Source organism: Triturus cristatus, chromosome 7 (genome assembly GCF_964204655.1).
Source record: "Triturus cristatus chromosome 7, aTriCri1.1, whole genome shotgun sequence".
Lineage (NCBI taxonomy): Eukaryota > Metazoa > Chordata > Amphibia > Caudata > Salamandridae > Triturus > Triturus cristatus.
This window is the reverse complement of record NC_140590.1, coordinates 631,042,780-631,058,636: the sequence shown is the minus strand read 5'-3', so window position 1 is coordinate 631,058,636 and position 15,857 is coordinate 631,042,780. Positions and strand designations below refer to the sequence as shown.

The window sequence follows — 15,857 nt, the reverse complement described above, 5'->3', positions numbered from 1 at the left end:
ATACCGCCCTCCTTTTGGTTTGACAGTAAGCGGGGCTTGAGTAGAGGGGAGGAAACGCAAGGGGGTTGGTGGACTTAAGGCCAGATACAGGGAGGAGAGAAGAAACTACCGGTGCCTTGCGAGACTGTGAACTATGTATTGGGGATGAGAGGGAGAAGCGAGATTCAATTGTGTAATTCTGGTTCCCAGTGGCTGGGATGGTTCATACGCAGATGTTCAACCAAGTTAATGTAACTATTGGTCAATAAGAAACTACAGGTGCAAGCTCAAGTGTAACAGTGAACCCCAGCAGCTAGATAAGACATCCGTATAGCGTCTAATGTTAAGAATGATCATATATCATAGACCAGAGCCCAAGTAGTGAGGTGTCCAGGGTACCCAACTGTCTGTAGGGCCACCTGTGGACCCACTGTACACCTGGAGAAAGGGTTACATGAAGTGGAATTTGTGGGGATGTCATTTGAAATATGAGAATCGAGGTGCTGGTTTGACAGATATGATAAAGGTTAGGAATGTGCTGTACTGGGATAACAAAAGAAATCACACTGTTGCTCTGAATACCTTGTAATGTTAATCCTGAGTGTAATGGATAATGCTAATTGAGTGCACGTAAAAAGGAAGGATAAAAATAATTTTCTGAGTCTGAACCCCGTTTTGGTGTAGCGTCATCTTTTTCTTTAAGTGGTGTTGCGCTAAGGTGTGAGATGGGTGAGGTGCAAGCACGATATGCCATAGTGGGATAAAAGCCTTTTGGCCTGAGCCAAGCTACCTCAAGGACGTTAGGTCCAACAAGTTGGTGGCAGCGATGGGATCCTGAATCTGTGCTTGCATCCACTCATTAGCAGTTTGGCGCGCGCCACACCCTACACCGGATTGTTTTTGCTGGTGCGTCCAGATCCGTTCCAACACCTCCTGAGGATCCTGGAAGAATTGCATCCCCTCCTGGGCCACCACTCGCAATCGGGCTGGAAATAGCATGCCATAGTGCAGGCTCATTTGGTAAAGCGGTCTCTTGGCATCCAGGAACGTCGAGCGCTGCCTCTGGACTTGCTCTGTAAAGTCTGGGACGATCATTACTTTATTGTTGCCAACTTTGATGTCTCCCTTGGCTCGAGTCAAGGCAAGTACAAGATCCTGGTTCCTATAATAGAGGAGTCGGGCAACCACAGGTGGCAGCGGTGCGGCCGAGAGGGAACAAAATGTGGACAGGACTTGTAGCGCCACTTCTTCGCGTAGCCAGCGTTCTAGGTAGGATAACATGTTCGACCCCTCAATGTGTTCTGGAAGACCTATGATACGAATGCTATTCCTTTGTGATCTATGTCCTGCAGTATGTCCTGGCCCCCCCCCCCCCCCTTCGGGGGACACGCCTGGGACAGCAGCAGCAAGCACGCCAGCACATCAGAGGTAGACTTGGGTGGAGCCGTTCCTCCAGCATCCAGATCCTTTTTTCTAGCAACTTTGCCCATGATTGGGTGGGAGTGGCTAGTGGCGCAATGGGTTTTATGGTTATCTCCCTCTCAGCCTGCCAGCACAGCCCCCCACCCCAGGAAGCTGCAGGACCCAACCTCTAGGGCTCAGGAGTTCAAGGGCCAGGGCAGCACCCAGCAATGTTGGTCATTTATTTTTCTTTACTGTGATAGAAGCCCACTTGAGCATCCCCCACCTGCCCAGATCAAGCAGTACGACTAGATTCACGATGAGCGGTGCATGGGCGGACCCCCCAGCTGTTCTGCTAATAAGCAGGGCAATATAGTACAGTGGAACACGTGATCAGGGCACTCTTTAGGCATCACGATGCTGCAAGGTCTTGTAGGTGTCATTGCATTGTCCCAGCAGGTTATGTCCACTCTCTTCACTTCTGGCCATTCCTCAGCTGAACCTAATCAAATCACATGATGGGAGCTGTGTCCTTTCTAAGGTGGCCTATGCTAGTCACCCTGTGGGAAGATCATGCTCCTCCAAGTGTCACTGGGGGCTCAATTCTCCAGTTCCCCTCACATGCTGGGCCCTCCAAGAGGCAGGACGTGGAGCAGATGTGGGGGGACCACTCATATTCCAGGGTTCTGGTACAGCGCTGTATGCCTGTGGGCTCCTCCCTTACAGCTGACTTCAGTGCACTTGGAGGGAGGGGCCCTACAGTCACTTACTACGTGCTGCTGCCGCTCAATTCTCTGACCTCCCTGTCGGCTTGCAGATGCCCCCAGGGGTGAGGGCGCAGAAGACCCCATCAGCCACATCTCACCACCTCTGTCACCTCCCTCTCTGAGCTCCACTAGTCAGGCAGCAGGAGCTGAGCCACGCAGGCAGACCTTCTCGTTCATTACGTGCCATCAGGCCCTTGGGCGCTAGCAAGCCTGGCATCCCCCAGCCATGTATCCCACCAGTTTCACCAAGATTAGGGGGAAAACATGAAAAACAGCATTAGCAAAGCCAATAGGTCTAACATTGGTGATCAGCCTTTTTGGTTTCGTCAGTGCATGTCTATTGTTTACATGGTTTTTGCAAAACGTTATTGTTGTGGAAGCTGCCAGTCCTGCACGATTATAACAAAAACATTGCCACAGTAGTCCCAGGCACTGCATGAAACTATTCTGTGTGCCGATATGCTTCTTGTGAAAGAGCAGAATGTCACCCACTGTGAAGCCAGCCGATAAATTGATAGAGAGACAGAATTTTAATAAAAACAAAAGGTCTTGGGTCACGCCAGATTTAATTAGGGGTCTAATTCTTAAGGAAAGTCACAAAAGTGCACCGGTGGTATGTGTCCTTGCTTGTATTAGTGCAAATTTTTGGCTTTCATGAATTCACAAGAATTTACAGAAGTAGACCAGAACTTGTACGCCTGGAAAATATCTGTCAACTGCATTTTAGTATGAGAAAATATGCATGTATATATTAGCTCATGTGAAAATCTGCTGAGAATTTCTAAGTTATTTCACTCCAACCCAATTTTTCCCCAACCTTGGAATAAGTTTTATTTCTGACCTTGTCCGGAGTAAATTTACAACCTTTCACAGTATGGGAAGAGATTAAAGAAGAGCTGGTTAAAACCCCTAAAACATTCAAGTTTGTAGGTTTGCACACTAAAAACCATTCCTTCCCTCGAACTATTGCTTTCCGCTACCTCGAGCCGCAGCATGTAGATCTGGAGAAAGGTGGTAAAATAAGAGAATTGCTAGAATTCAAACTCTGGTACAGCAAAAGTCCTGGCATAATTGGAGAGTTTCTTTTTTTTATCAGCGCTCCTATATGAGATTGCTGTCATAATTTGTCACAGCACTTCTGGACGCCAAAGGGGCAAATGGATTTATTTACAGGACAAGTAGATTTATGAAGCATCCTGTCCCATGGACAAGTAGATGTTTTATTATATTCCACACCCCTGAGGATATATTAAAAGATCTGGAAATCCCAGATGGTTGATTAGGAATATTGAAAGAACTAAATCGGAAGAACTAGACAAGAGTAGAATTTGATCAAACTGTCACTTCATCTAAAAAGGTTAAAGACTGACGTTCAACACTGGAGGTCAAATGGGACGTGATAGGCCTATCCAAAGTGGGAGACCTGTGGAGGGGGGGCACAATACTCACGTTTGCTGACCTACAAAGAGAATTTAACCTGGTGGACACTGAACCTTTTCGCTACCGCCAGATTAGACATGCACTACAGACAGCCATACCAGCAGGGAAGGAGCTTCCTGGATCCTCTCCCATGGAAGATAGTTTGCTTGATGAACACACACCACGTAAAGCGACCTCCCTCACACATCGAAACATTATTGACAAAAAACCGACACGCTTCTCAATCTCCGCCAAAAATGGGCCCAGGATTTAAGAGGCATAGATGATGACAAATGGAAAGAGGCGCTCGCCTCACCCAGAGAGGTAGCAATTAAGGTGGGATTCCGGCTAATACAGCTTAAAATACTACATAGAGCCTACTTTGCCTGTACAACTAAGACAAAAATGGGTAGGGCGCGGAGGAAACACACCGTAGAGTGCGCACCCAAAAGGGCACCTTCTTCCACATAATATGGGGCTGCTCCGCAATACTGTCTTATTGGGAAGCAGTAGTTAATTGTATGAACGCCACATGGGGCATGACACTATCCCACACCAAAGTGGTGCTTCCATAATATATGGGACGGCTCAGACATCACTCTAATGGGATGAACCTAGATGACCCTGGGCCTTGCAGTGGCAAAACACAATATAGCCTGCCGGTGAGGAGCAGAAAACACAAAGCATGAGTGAATGGAAAAACTATATGGACATGAACATAGTAGCAGAAAAAACTGACTGCATCAATAGAGGATGTCCAAAAAAATGCGTGAAAATCTGGGGTAAATGGAACGACTATCATGGGGGCCTATGTACCCCACACCCCCGGCGCTTCTTGGTGTGTCACAACCCCCCTACAGACACTAGCTCCTCCACATCCATGGTATTCCAAGTGGGCAAGTTCGAACTGACTGCAAAAAGTCTAGATATAAGTCTACAAACTGGTTGCAATACAGTGTCACTAATGTGGTGTTTATGTTTTACCCTGTTGCACTGAACACTAATAAAGAGATTTTTTTTTCTTTCTGTCACTTCAGAGAAAATTCCATCAGAAATAGGTAGCAAGCGACAAGGCTCTGTGCTTGCACTGACGTGATTTGCACTTTATATAATTGATTTGCCATCAGTCTTGTTGAGCACAGCTTCCTTTTCTACAAAGATGGGAAGATGCCAGGTCTGTCTCCTTTATGCAGATGATTGGGTTCTTTATTCAGATGATTTGGTGGTTATTGACATTACTCAAATAGCACAGCAAAAGACCAATCTTTCATATGACTAAAACAAAAAAAATGTTTTTTGGACCGAGGAAGAAAGTGTTTCAAAGCTATGTTGGCTAAAAAATGGTGGAGGAAGTCAACTTTTATAGATATTTAAGTATGCAATTTCAGCTAACCTAAATTGGAAAACACATTTGGATATTTTGAAATCTCATGCATTACCCACCACTGCAGGGCTATGCTAATTCAGGAAAGATTATGGTGGCCCTGACCAAGTCCCAGTATTGACAGCATTTAAAGCAATTTTCACAAACCAAATTCCTGTATGGCACAGAAGTGGGAAAAAAGATTTGAGGCATAAAATCTGTGTTGAATTCGTCTAAATCATCAATGGTACAGGCAATAAGTATAGAGACAAATCTGACATCTTAGCATTTAATATCTAGGAGGAAAACCCTATGATTTTGGAATGGATTATTACATTTGTGGAAAGATAAAACTGCCTCCATTTTTAAAGTCCCCCAAGTCCCCCAATAAAGTTATATAAATCAGAAATACGATTAAGGACATAGATAACTTCCAAAGAACAGGGTTTTGGCTGTTTATTACTTAAGAGTCTATAATATCCGTGTGGGATTCTTGAAGAAGTGATATGGTCTTACCTTATATCGCTGCAGCACTAAATCCTAAAATGAGACTAGCTATTTTAAAATTTAGAAATTATTTCTATCCCTCTTATTGTTGTCCTGAGGTGGCTAAGGCATGTTAATGAAATTGGGAGCGAGGTACGTAAATGTGGATTAAGCGTGAAATGTTCCAATGCACATATTTTACTAAAATGTTTATTTTCATGAAAGGAAAGGCATACGTTTTTAAAGCCGGTTTTGTGTAAATACGGTGTAAACACCATATTGGAAGAAAGTAAGTTCTTATTTGCAATGCAATTCTTAAATATTATTTGTCCTGAGAGACTAGAATTGCAAAATTGAATAGATTCTTTTAGGGCGGTGGGGAGTAGAAGTTGATGACTCAATGTTATTTATTGCATTATGTTTAAAGGACTATGGTCTTAATAAACTTATATTTGACATTTTAGTAGCTAGTGAACCTCAATACAAAGGACCTGAAGACCAATCAAAGACTCCTAGAGGCCATTTCAACTCAGGTTTCCAGTACAAGTGTGAAAACTATTGATCATTGAACGGTGAGAGTCTTGTCTGTGGAAAAGGGAGGGCCGCATGAGAATTTATGAAAGATACCAACACTGCAGAACTACAGTTACCTTTTTTTTTTTAAGCGCTGGATCTTCCATAGATTCATATCCTCGAATCAGAACAGCAAGCAGTGTCACATATTAATATCATACCATTGTGGATGGAGGATAAAAATATTATGTCTTACCTTTATCTGTAAAAATGACAAAGTAGTGCTTTTTCCAGGCCTATGTCTCGGTCTGTCAATGCAGTAATGTTGCATGAAGATATGATGAGTTCTCCTGCTTTGAAGAGGTCTGTGATATGTATTGAGGGAGGCTGCTGCAACTATACTGCTGGTGAATGTCCTGTAGACATCTGTAGAAGAGGATGCCCTCTTTTGTGTGATAGAAGGTAAATGCTAAAGCATTTCCTTCAGTCCAGATTTAACTTTGGACCTCTGCATACTCCAGAGTGAACAGCCCTTTCTGATGCATGGACCAAATTCTGGAAGAAAGTTTTTAGATCTATCATTTCATTCAGGTGAAACTCAACAGGCACCTTTCCTGTAAATCATGGATTCGTGTGCAGCCTTATATTGTCTTTAGAGAATTTACGTACGGTGCTTTGATTTTAAACATCTGAATTTCACTGACTCTCCTAGCTGAGATCATGGCAAGCAACAGTTTTCCAGGAGAGAGATTTAAGACTGATTTCTGAACTGCGTCAAAGGGACTCTTCATCAGTTGTGGCAGGACTGTGTTGAGTTCCCATCTTAACAGAGGCTACCTTGCTTCGGGCACAACTTTGAAAGGTTCTTTCAGAAACACCTTCACTATACCGCGAGATCAAAAAGAATGACATTCACGCCAGCAGAAATACCTTGCTATGGCTGCGAGGTGAACTTTGATGCATGCTTGAGGCCTGCATGCTCCAGTTTTAGCAGGGATGGTGGAATCTGATCGGGAAATGGCTAAAAGATTCAGTACCTCGGATAAGCACCAAATGCAAAATATGGCCTTTGGAAGAATATCTGTACAATCTACATGAATATATGTGTGGGAATTCATACAATTCAGAAGCCAAGGCGACAACTTTAATGATCCTGGGCTGTATTAAAGAACATGCCAACTGTTCCTGCTCGAGAGATTCAACAGAATGGGTGGTACTTCTGCCAGCTGGAGGAGGTTGGTGAACCAATATTGTCTGGGCTATGTAGGATTGATTTTTTTGTAAGATCCGTTTATTGAGTTTACAACACAAAAACAGCAACAGGAGATACAAATGCTGGAACATGCTGATTGGTCCCCCTCTTCAGTTTTGCAACTACTCTTACAACCAATGGGTGAGAAGGAAAGGTTTATACATATGTACCAACCACGCAATCAAAAACAAATGCCCCACAAGCCATTCTGTGGAAGCCTGCTTGTGAAGAATTGACATTTCTTGTTTGCCCGATATGCGAACAAGTCTCGTCTTTGAGGCTTTTCCCATGCCTCAAAGACTACTCTTAGCAGTCACAGTCTATTCTGGGTTGATGTTCCACTGCTTGTTGATGTAACACTTCAATGTAGTTCTGTCCGAAATACCACCAATAACGTAACCTCACAAGTGAGGATTGAAGGGATCTTCTGAATGCTCTTAGCTCTAGCATGTTGAGGTACATTACTGCATCTTTCAGAGAACCATTGACCTTGGATGATAGTTCCGGTAGATGGGTTCCCCATACTTCTATTCACGTGTCTGTGGTTACGACAAAGTCTGGTCGGGGTAGAAGAAATCAGCCTGTTCCCTAGCGAGTGGCAACAGACAATATAGGAAGAGCCTTTTCCACTGGGGGGCAGGTACAAGGGGTCCCGGGGGGGGGGGTTGGGGGGAGGGGGTATTCCCAGGGGTGTCGCAGGGGGGGCTGGGTAAAAGGGAAATAAAAGAAATTAATAATAAAATGAAATTAAACTTACATATACGCCGGGTCCCGTGTCTTCTCAGCTCCTACTCTCCTGCCTCCAACAGGAACAGGAAGCAGGCAGCCAGGCTCCCTCCCCTAAGACAATCACAATGCTGCAAGCAGTGTTGTGATTGGTCGGACGCTGCCCAGCCAGGGGCTGAAGGGGGCACTTTGAGAAGGGCACAGGGCGCATGAGTGGTTTGGGCAGCCCGTGAGGGAGTGGGCAAACCACTCCTCCCCTGTCCTGCTCAAAGAGCAGAGCAGCCTCACCCACCTGCAATGTGCTAAGGAAATATAAAATGGCAATAACTTTTAGTAATTACCATTTTATGTTTTAGCTTTCTCGCACTGCGAAAAAGCAGTGGGGCGACGCTCCTCTGCCCTAGTGGAGGAGCCGCCCCTGTATTTGAGCCCATTGCTTGCCAAGTTCTTGTTGTGTGGATTGCATTCTTAGTCAGCAGAATAAGAGGAGGGGTATAGAAGACGAGATCATGCCCAACAGTCTTTTCAACCGTCAGACCTTGATGCTAGTTTGCTTTTGGATCTGACCTGCTAGGGTTGTTAGGCATATTTGTCCCTCTTGCAAGGGATATGTTTATTTGATTTGTATTGAAGAGTGACCCCGTAAAATAGATTGGGTGAGAAGGGCATAGAGCCAATTTCTCTTTGTTGAGCCTGAGCCCTAATCTTCTGAAAAGCAGAGTTTAGTCTGTTATTGAGTTGTTCATGGCTTCTATGTGGGTGCCCTCTATCAACCATTCATCGAGGTGTGGGTACGTGATGCCATACATTTAGCTGATTTGAGGCCAAACTGTAGGCCTCTGAATTGTTAATTGTGGCTCGTCACTTCAAACCCTAAGAATTTCCGATGGCTGCAGAGAATTTGAATGCGCCCGAGACCCTTAGTGGCGAGTAGTCATGCTTTATAAGAACCTTGATTGATTGAAGTAGGCGCCTTGCAGGTCTAGGGATGCCATGCACTTTCCCCCCAGTAATAGTTGCAAGATTTCCTGTAGGGTGACAATTCCGAATGATTGTCTACTCAGGAAGACTTTGAGCTGATAGATCTAGAATGGTTCTCCATTCACCTGATTTGTTCTGTTTGATTAGAAACAACTTTGAGGAGACGCTTACATCAATTTACTGTTTTGGGATTAATCAATAGTCTTTTCCTTCTCTTGATCAGGATTTTAGCTTGGGTATGTGCAGATGTTTCTGCTAGAGCGGCAAGCAATAAATCAATCAGTCGTTTGCTAAGCACGACTACTCACCCGAAAGGGTCTCAAGGCGCTGGGGGTTAGCAGGCTCCAGTCCATCAAGGGGGGGGGAGGGGTCTGTTGAAGAGCCAGATTTTGAGGTTTCTTGCGAAGATGGGGAACGAGGTTGTCTGTCTCAGGTGGAGTGGAAGGGTGTTCCAGGCCCGGGCCGCGAGGAAGAAGGAGCAGCCTCCCGATCTTGTCTTTCTGGTGTGGGGAACCACGGCTAGAAGAGCTGGGCTGATCGTAGGGTCCTCTGGGGTGCGTGGAATTTGAGCCTGCTGTTCAGGTATGCTGGTCCGGTGTCGTGGAGGGCCTTGTGGGCGTGGGTGAACACCTTGAAGGTGACTCTAGCTTCAATGGGGAGCCAGTGGAGTGTGCGCAGGTGCTGGGAGATGTGGCAGTGTCTTGGCAGGTCGAGGACCAGTCTTGCGCCGGCGTTCTGGATGTTCTGTAGCTTGCTGGTGAGGTTTTTGTTTATCCCGGCGTAGAGTGCGTTGCCGTAGTGGGTGACGTTCTTTCTGTGTTCGAGGGGGATCCATTTGAAGGTCTTGCGTAGGAGGCAGAGGGTGTGGAAACAGGACGACGAGACTGAGTTGATCTGGTAGTCCATTTTGAGCTCGGAGTTCAGGATGATTCCCAGGTTGCGTTCATGGTCCGAGGGGGTGGGCGGGCTTCTGAGGGCGGGGGCCACCAGGTGTCGTTACAGGTGTTGGGGTTTGGGCCCATGAGTACTTCTGTTTTGTTGGTGTTTAGTTGTAGGCAGCTGTTTTTCATCCATTTGGCGACGGCTTCCATGCCTTTTCGAAAATTGTGTCTGATGGTATTGGGTTCGTTGGATAGGGCGAGGATGAGTTGGGTGTAGTCTGTGTATGACAAAATGTTGAGTCCGTAGGTTCTGACGATGGGGGCGAGCGGAGCCATGTGGACGTTGAAGAGTGTAGGGCTGAGGGAGGACCCCTGGGTGACTCCACAGGTGGTAGGTGTAGGGTCCGAGAGAAAAGGGGGGGGGGGGGAGGGGGGGGGGGGGGGGGAGTCTGACCTGCTGCGTTATGCAGGAGAGGAAGGAGTGGATCCAGTTGAGGGCCTTGTTTTGGATCCCTGCGTTATGGAGTCCGCGTATTAGGGTGCGGTGAGAGACTGTGTCGAACGCCGCTGACAGGTCAAGGAGGATGAGGGCTGCTGTTTCTCCTTTGTCCAGTAGGGTGCAGATGTCATCTGTTGCAGCGGGGAGGGCGGTTTCCGTACTGTGTTTTTTTCTGAAGCCGGATTGGGAGGAGTCAAGGATGTTGTGCTCTTCGATGAATGTGGCGAGTTGGCTGTTGATGGCTTTCTCGATGACTTCACTGGGAACAGGAGCAGGGAGATGGGTCTGTAGTATTTGAGGTCGGTGGGGTCCGCCAAGGGTTTTTTCAGGAGGGGGTTGACCTCGGCATGTTTCCAGTCGTCGGGGAACGTGGCGGTTGCCAGGGAGCGGTTGATAGTGTGGCAGAGCATGGGTGCGATGGTGTCAGCGGCTTTGTTTAAAATGTGGTGGGGGCAGGGGTCCGTGGGGGCCCCGGAGTGGATTGACTTCATCGTCTTCAGTTGGTCTTCGGTGGTGAGGGCTGTACAGTTGTCGATCGCTGGCTTCAGGGTGTCGGGGGTGGTTGGTGAGGGTTCAGTTGTTGGTTGTCTTCATCACAGTTGTCGTAGATGCTCTTGATTTTGTGGTGAAAAAAAGGTGCTGAGTTTGTCGCAGAGGTCTTGTGACGGAGGGATGTCGGTGGACTCGATGGTGGGTTAGGCGAACTCCTTGATCAATCGCTTTTTTTCTAGCTTTTCTGATGAGTTGGTGGTGGGCGTTGGTGGCGGCTCTGAAGTTGTTGTGGGCTTCTGTGGATTTGGTGTTCCTCCAGGTCTTTTCGAGGCAAAGGCAAGTGCGTCTGGACTCTCGAAGTTCGGTGGTAAACCAACTGGCTTTCTTGGGGTGGGTGTTGTTTTTCTTGAGGGCGGCTATGGTGTTGGCACTGTCAGAGATCCATTTGTGCAGGGTTCGGGCTGCGGTGTTGGGGTTGTCGTTTTCCACGATGGTTGGGGTGGAGTTGCTGAGTGATGAGGTTAGCTGGTCGTCGGTGATTCTGGTACAGTTTCTTTGTGGGAGCAGGTGCAGGTGTCTGTGGATGGTGGGTGTTCTGAAGGTGAAGTGGACGCATCGATGGTCAGTCCATGGGAGTTCGGTGGTGTGGCTGAAGGTAATGGAGTTACCTGTTCTGAAGAGGGGGTCGAGGGTGTGTCCTGCTGAGTGCGTGGGTTCAGTCACGATCTGGCAGAGTCCAATGTTGTGGAGGTTGTCCAGGAGGAATGTGGTGCTGGGGTCCAGTTGGTTGTCGAGCTGGAAGTTGAGGTCTTCCAGTAGGGTGTAGTTGGTGGACACGATGGCATGCGGGGAGATGATGTCCGTGATGGAGTTAGAGAAAAGTCTGCAGGGGCCAGGGGGTCGGTAGAGGAGGGTTCCTCGGAGGGTGGTGGTAGGGCTGGCCAGTATCTTGAAGTGAAGGTGTTCCATCAGGTCTGTGGTCTCGTCAGGGAGTGTGGTCAGGCGGAGGGTGGATTTGTGGACAATGGCGATACCTCCTCCCGGGCGGGTGGGGCAGTCCTTCCTGGAGATCTTGTAACCTTGGGGAAAGCTGATGGCGATGTCCGGTCCCGAGGTGGTGTTGGTCCACGTTTTGGTGAAGAACACGAAGTCCGGGTGGTGCTGTTGAGGAGGTCCCAGATTTCGGTGGCGTGTTTGTGGGGGGATCGGACGTTGAGGAGGATGCATTGCAGGGTCTTCGGTTGGGTTGTGGTCTTGCGGGCGGGTTGCGCCGGGTTCGTGGTCTTGGCGCTGCTGCAGGCGTGTCGGCAGCGGTGACAGCTGAAGGATCCGTGGGTGTCGGCTGGTGATGCTAGCTTGCAGTTGTTGTTGCGTCCTGGGTTGAGAGCATGGAGTGCCGCTGGGTTGTAGCGTTGGCGTTGCAGAGGTCCAGGGTTCCTGGCGCTGGTCGCGATCAGGACGTGGGCGGGCACAGATGGGCTTGCCTTTGGCGCAGCGGCCGCCATTAAGTAGGGGTCGGGGAGGGCTAGACAGCTGGGAGGCGGGAGCGGAGCTGGATTGAGCCAGACGTGTTGTTCGTGCTGGGAGGGAGGGACTGCGGGGGCAGCAGCGGCAGGGAAAAACGAGCAGAAAGGCAAAAAGAGAGGAAAGAGTGGCAATGAGGCAGTGAAAGGTGCAAGAAAAGTGGAGGAAAGACACAGAAGGAGAGTGGGAGGGGGAGATTAAATCAGTGAAGAACGAGTGAAAACGGAGGAAAGACACAGAGGGGGAGTAAAAGGGGGAAGATTGAAATCAGAAAAAAAGGAGGAAAGACACAGAAGGAGTGTAAAAGGGGGAGATTGAAATCAGTGGGAAACAAGTGAAAACAGAGAGAAAGAGCGGAGCGAGAGAAAGGAGACAGAGGTCCACTGGACCACCAGGTATGAGGCGCAGGTAAAATCTGCGCCTCATACCTGCGGGTGGAGGAGGGCCTCGAACACCAGCACTCGAGAGTGCAGGGGCTCGGGGAAGACCTCACATGATGGAGCTGCGAGGGGGGGGTGGGGGGGGGGGGGGGGGGGGGAGTGCAATTTCACTGACAATGCAGCATTGGGAAGGGTAGGGTGTTGGTGGGAGTTGGGTCAATTGGTGAATTCCCACAGGAGTCCAAACTGGATGCGATCAAGCAACCTTTTGTCTGAGGTTATTTGTGCCCATTCTGGGATGACTGCTAATGTCCTTTCTATGGCACCAATTTTTAGGTAAAAGTTAAAACAGCAACCGCCACCAATGACAACGGCTTGTGTATCTTGAGACTGTCTGAGAATCTCCACTGCACTTTGATTGCGACTTGTAGGATGCCACAGGTGGTGCCTTGAAGTGCTGTTGTTGCTGTGGACTATAATAGTATGCATGGTATTGTGCAGGCTGCAGGTCTTATCACTGATACCTATAATTTTATTACCCTTAATCGCATGATAAAGCTCTACCTTTCACCCCTCAAAAGAGCTGGGGACATTGTTGTTAAATCCCAACAGATCTAACTACGTTCATGTCAGATTTTATATTCTCAAGAGCATCATCAATAGGTAACGAATAGAGACTCTCCATTTTATACCATAGCCGTAATTCTGTTTTTAGCTTTCGTTCTGGAAGAAGTTGCTATGAGGCAGCCTTGTCCAAGAAGAGCTACTCCTGCTAGCTGCCTGAATCAAATGTTGTCCAAGTACACTGCTGCAACTATGAAAGCCTCTGAAGCCTTCTTTCCGTCACCAAATAATCGCCTTAGCCTTCATGTTGTCCTCAGACAAAATCACAACGTAGAGAGCTGTGTTGGACCACATCTGGCAATGATGTCTGCCTAGCATGGCCATGGCGCTCACTGCTCGAATAGAGGTGGCAATAGAGGAAACCTCTTGCCAAAAGCATCCATTCTCCTGCTTCCTCTGTACGATGCAGAGGATACCTGGGTCTTCTTTTGGCAGGTTACAGGGCTACAGGGTCAGCTCTGGTGAGGCCTACTAGAAGTACAGGGTATCAATGACCGCTATATATTTTTCATTTAAATCTCTGAACCACTGCAGCTAATGTCGCTGGTTTTCACATCAGCTTTAATCCTCTTCGCTAGAAGTGATTTTTGATATGGTTCTGACTTTTAGGTTGGTTCTCGAAAGTCAAAGAAAACAGTTTCATAAAATTGGAAGTTCAAATTTCTTGGACAGCCTTTCAATTAGGATAAGAAAATTGCAAAGGTCTTCTGCTGGCGAATCTACTGGTGGAGGCCTGGTTGGTTCTGCCACCAATACTAAAAAAGTCATGTGACTCACTTCCTCACAGTCTGGATGTTTCTGTTCCTCCATGTCAAGATCTTCTTGAGCCAATGTATCCACTTTAATAGGACTTGGTGCTGTCAAGATTGAACTCCTGACCTTGGGGTGGCAGGCAACCTTTGTGGGTATATCAGGTGATTGCAGAGGCTGTGGTTGAGGTAGAGATGTGGCTGGTGGTGGAGGAGAAACGTTTCGGTGTTGTGTGAGGTGATCAGTGGACCAGAGGTTCCATTTAGGAAGTGGGTATATTTATCAGTCATCACAATTTGTAGGTTTGTAAGCACCTCAATTGTCACCGGTACAGTTGGAGGATCAAAGTATTTTTTATAGCCCCTTCAAGAGTCATAGATAGTCGCAGTGGACTCTATTTCCGTGTCATCCTCCTTTCTATGAAATGAAGATACTTACCAGGTCATAAGATGGAGTAACCATGCTCTTGCTCTTTGTCCTGACATATGACCTTCAGCTGCCCTGGACTATACGCCATTTTGAATGGATTATCAGAGGTGGATTCTTCTTCCAGTTCGGGTTGAAGCAGCTTTGCACTTGGATGCAGTGTAATTTTGCTCCGGAACACGAGTTCCAGTAGTATTGCTGCCCTTTTTCCTGCTCTGGGTTCCACTGATAAAAGGACAGTAATAGATCGTTCTGACATTGATGGGAATGTCCTTACCAGACTCGCCAGCAGCAGGCAATTATCAAAGGGACCAACATTGACAGCTTGGTTGCCAAAGTGATGCTCTTCACTGGGTGTTTCTTTTTCGTCAACAGAACAGCGCTGAAGTAGGTAAGTGTCACTGAGGTCTTGCCTGATGGTCTGTTGACAGAGAAGTCATCGATTTGGACTTCTTACATTAAGGTGAAGCGGCTGGTGGCACTGAAATGACTAGAGAGCTTTTCTTCACTACAATTCAGGGGAAGGAGACCAGACCCACTAGATTTTACAGACTGCTGTTTCGAGATTTATTTTCCTGAAGCTTATAAGATGCGAAAGCCGTTTTTTCCACAGAAAATTAACTTGGTATCAATTTTTTGTGTCCAAGTGCCATTTATGTGTTTTTTCTTCTTACTAGGATGAGTGCTCTGGACGGACTCACCTAAGAATATGGGCTATCCACAGCTTTAGATTTTTTTCACACAAACTCAAAAGACTTCATAACATAGTCTTTGCCGAGAATGCTCTGCAAATCTTTTAGTCTTTAGGCTTGTGATCGGGGTGCAGGCAGTAAATGTACCTCATGTGTGGTTCATCAGTATAAAACCTTCCCACTAGCATCCAAGCCCCAGCTTTTGAGAGGCTTCTTAATGAAGAGGCTCCTATTTTCAGAAAAATATTACATTTCTCACCTAATCAGAAGGTAGGGGTGTATATCTCAACAGATAGAACATATATACATATTATACACATACACATGGTTTGGGGGTGGGGCAGAGCGCTCTCTCTTCATTAGTTGGGATTTGGGTATTTTGAATTGAGGTTAATTGGCTATTGATGTGACACTGTATTATGGCCAGTTATGCTTTCATACTGCATTTGTAAAGTTACTATGGAATTCCTGCCTCAACAACAGCAAATGATTCAAGGAAGTGAATCTATGAAAGATTGAATGCTGCAGAAATATATTTCATTCTTTCCCAGCACACAAAAGTGACAACCACTCATAAGGAGCATTTACTCACGAAAAGATCTTTATTTGTCAGATCATAAGTGTCACCTTCAAGCAGTCTGGTGACCCAATTACTTTAAGATCACCTAAACAGCAAAGTTAATGCAAACAATGCAAGCAATG

The 15,857-nt window shown here is 47.0% G+C and overlaps 1 protein-coding gene across 2 annotated transcripts in view; it reads right to left on the bottom strand.

Annotated features, from left to right (window-relative positions):
• CEP95 (centrosomal protein 95) overlaps window positions 1-15,857 on the bottom strand; it is a 717,939-nt gene that overhangs the window by 525,686 nt on the left and 176,396 nt on the right. The window lies entirely within an intron of this gene.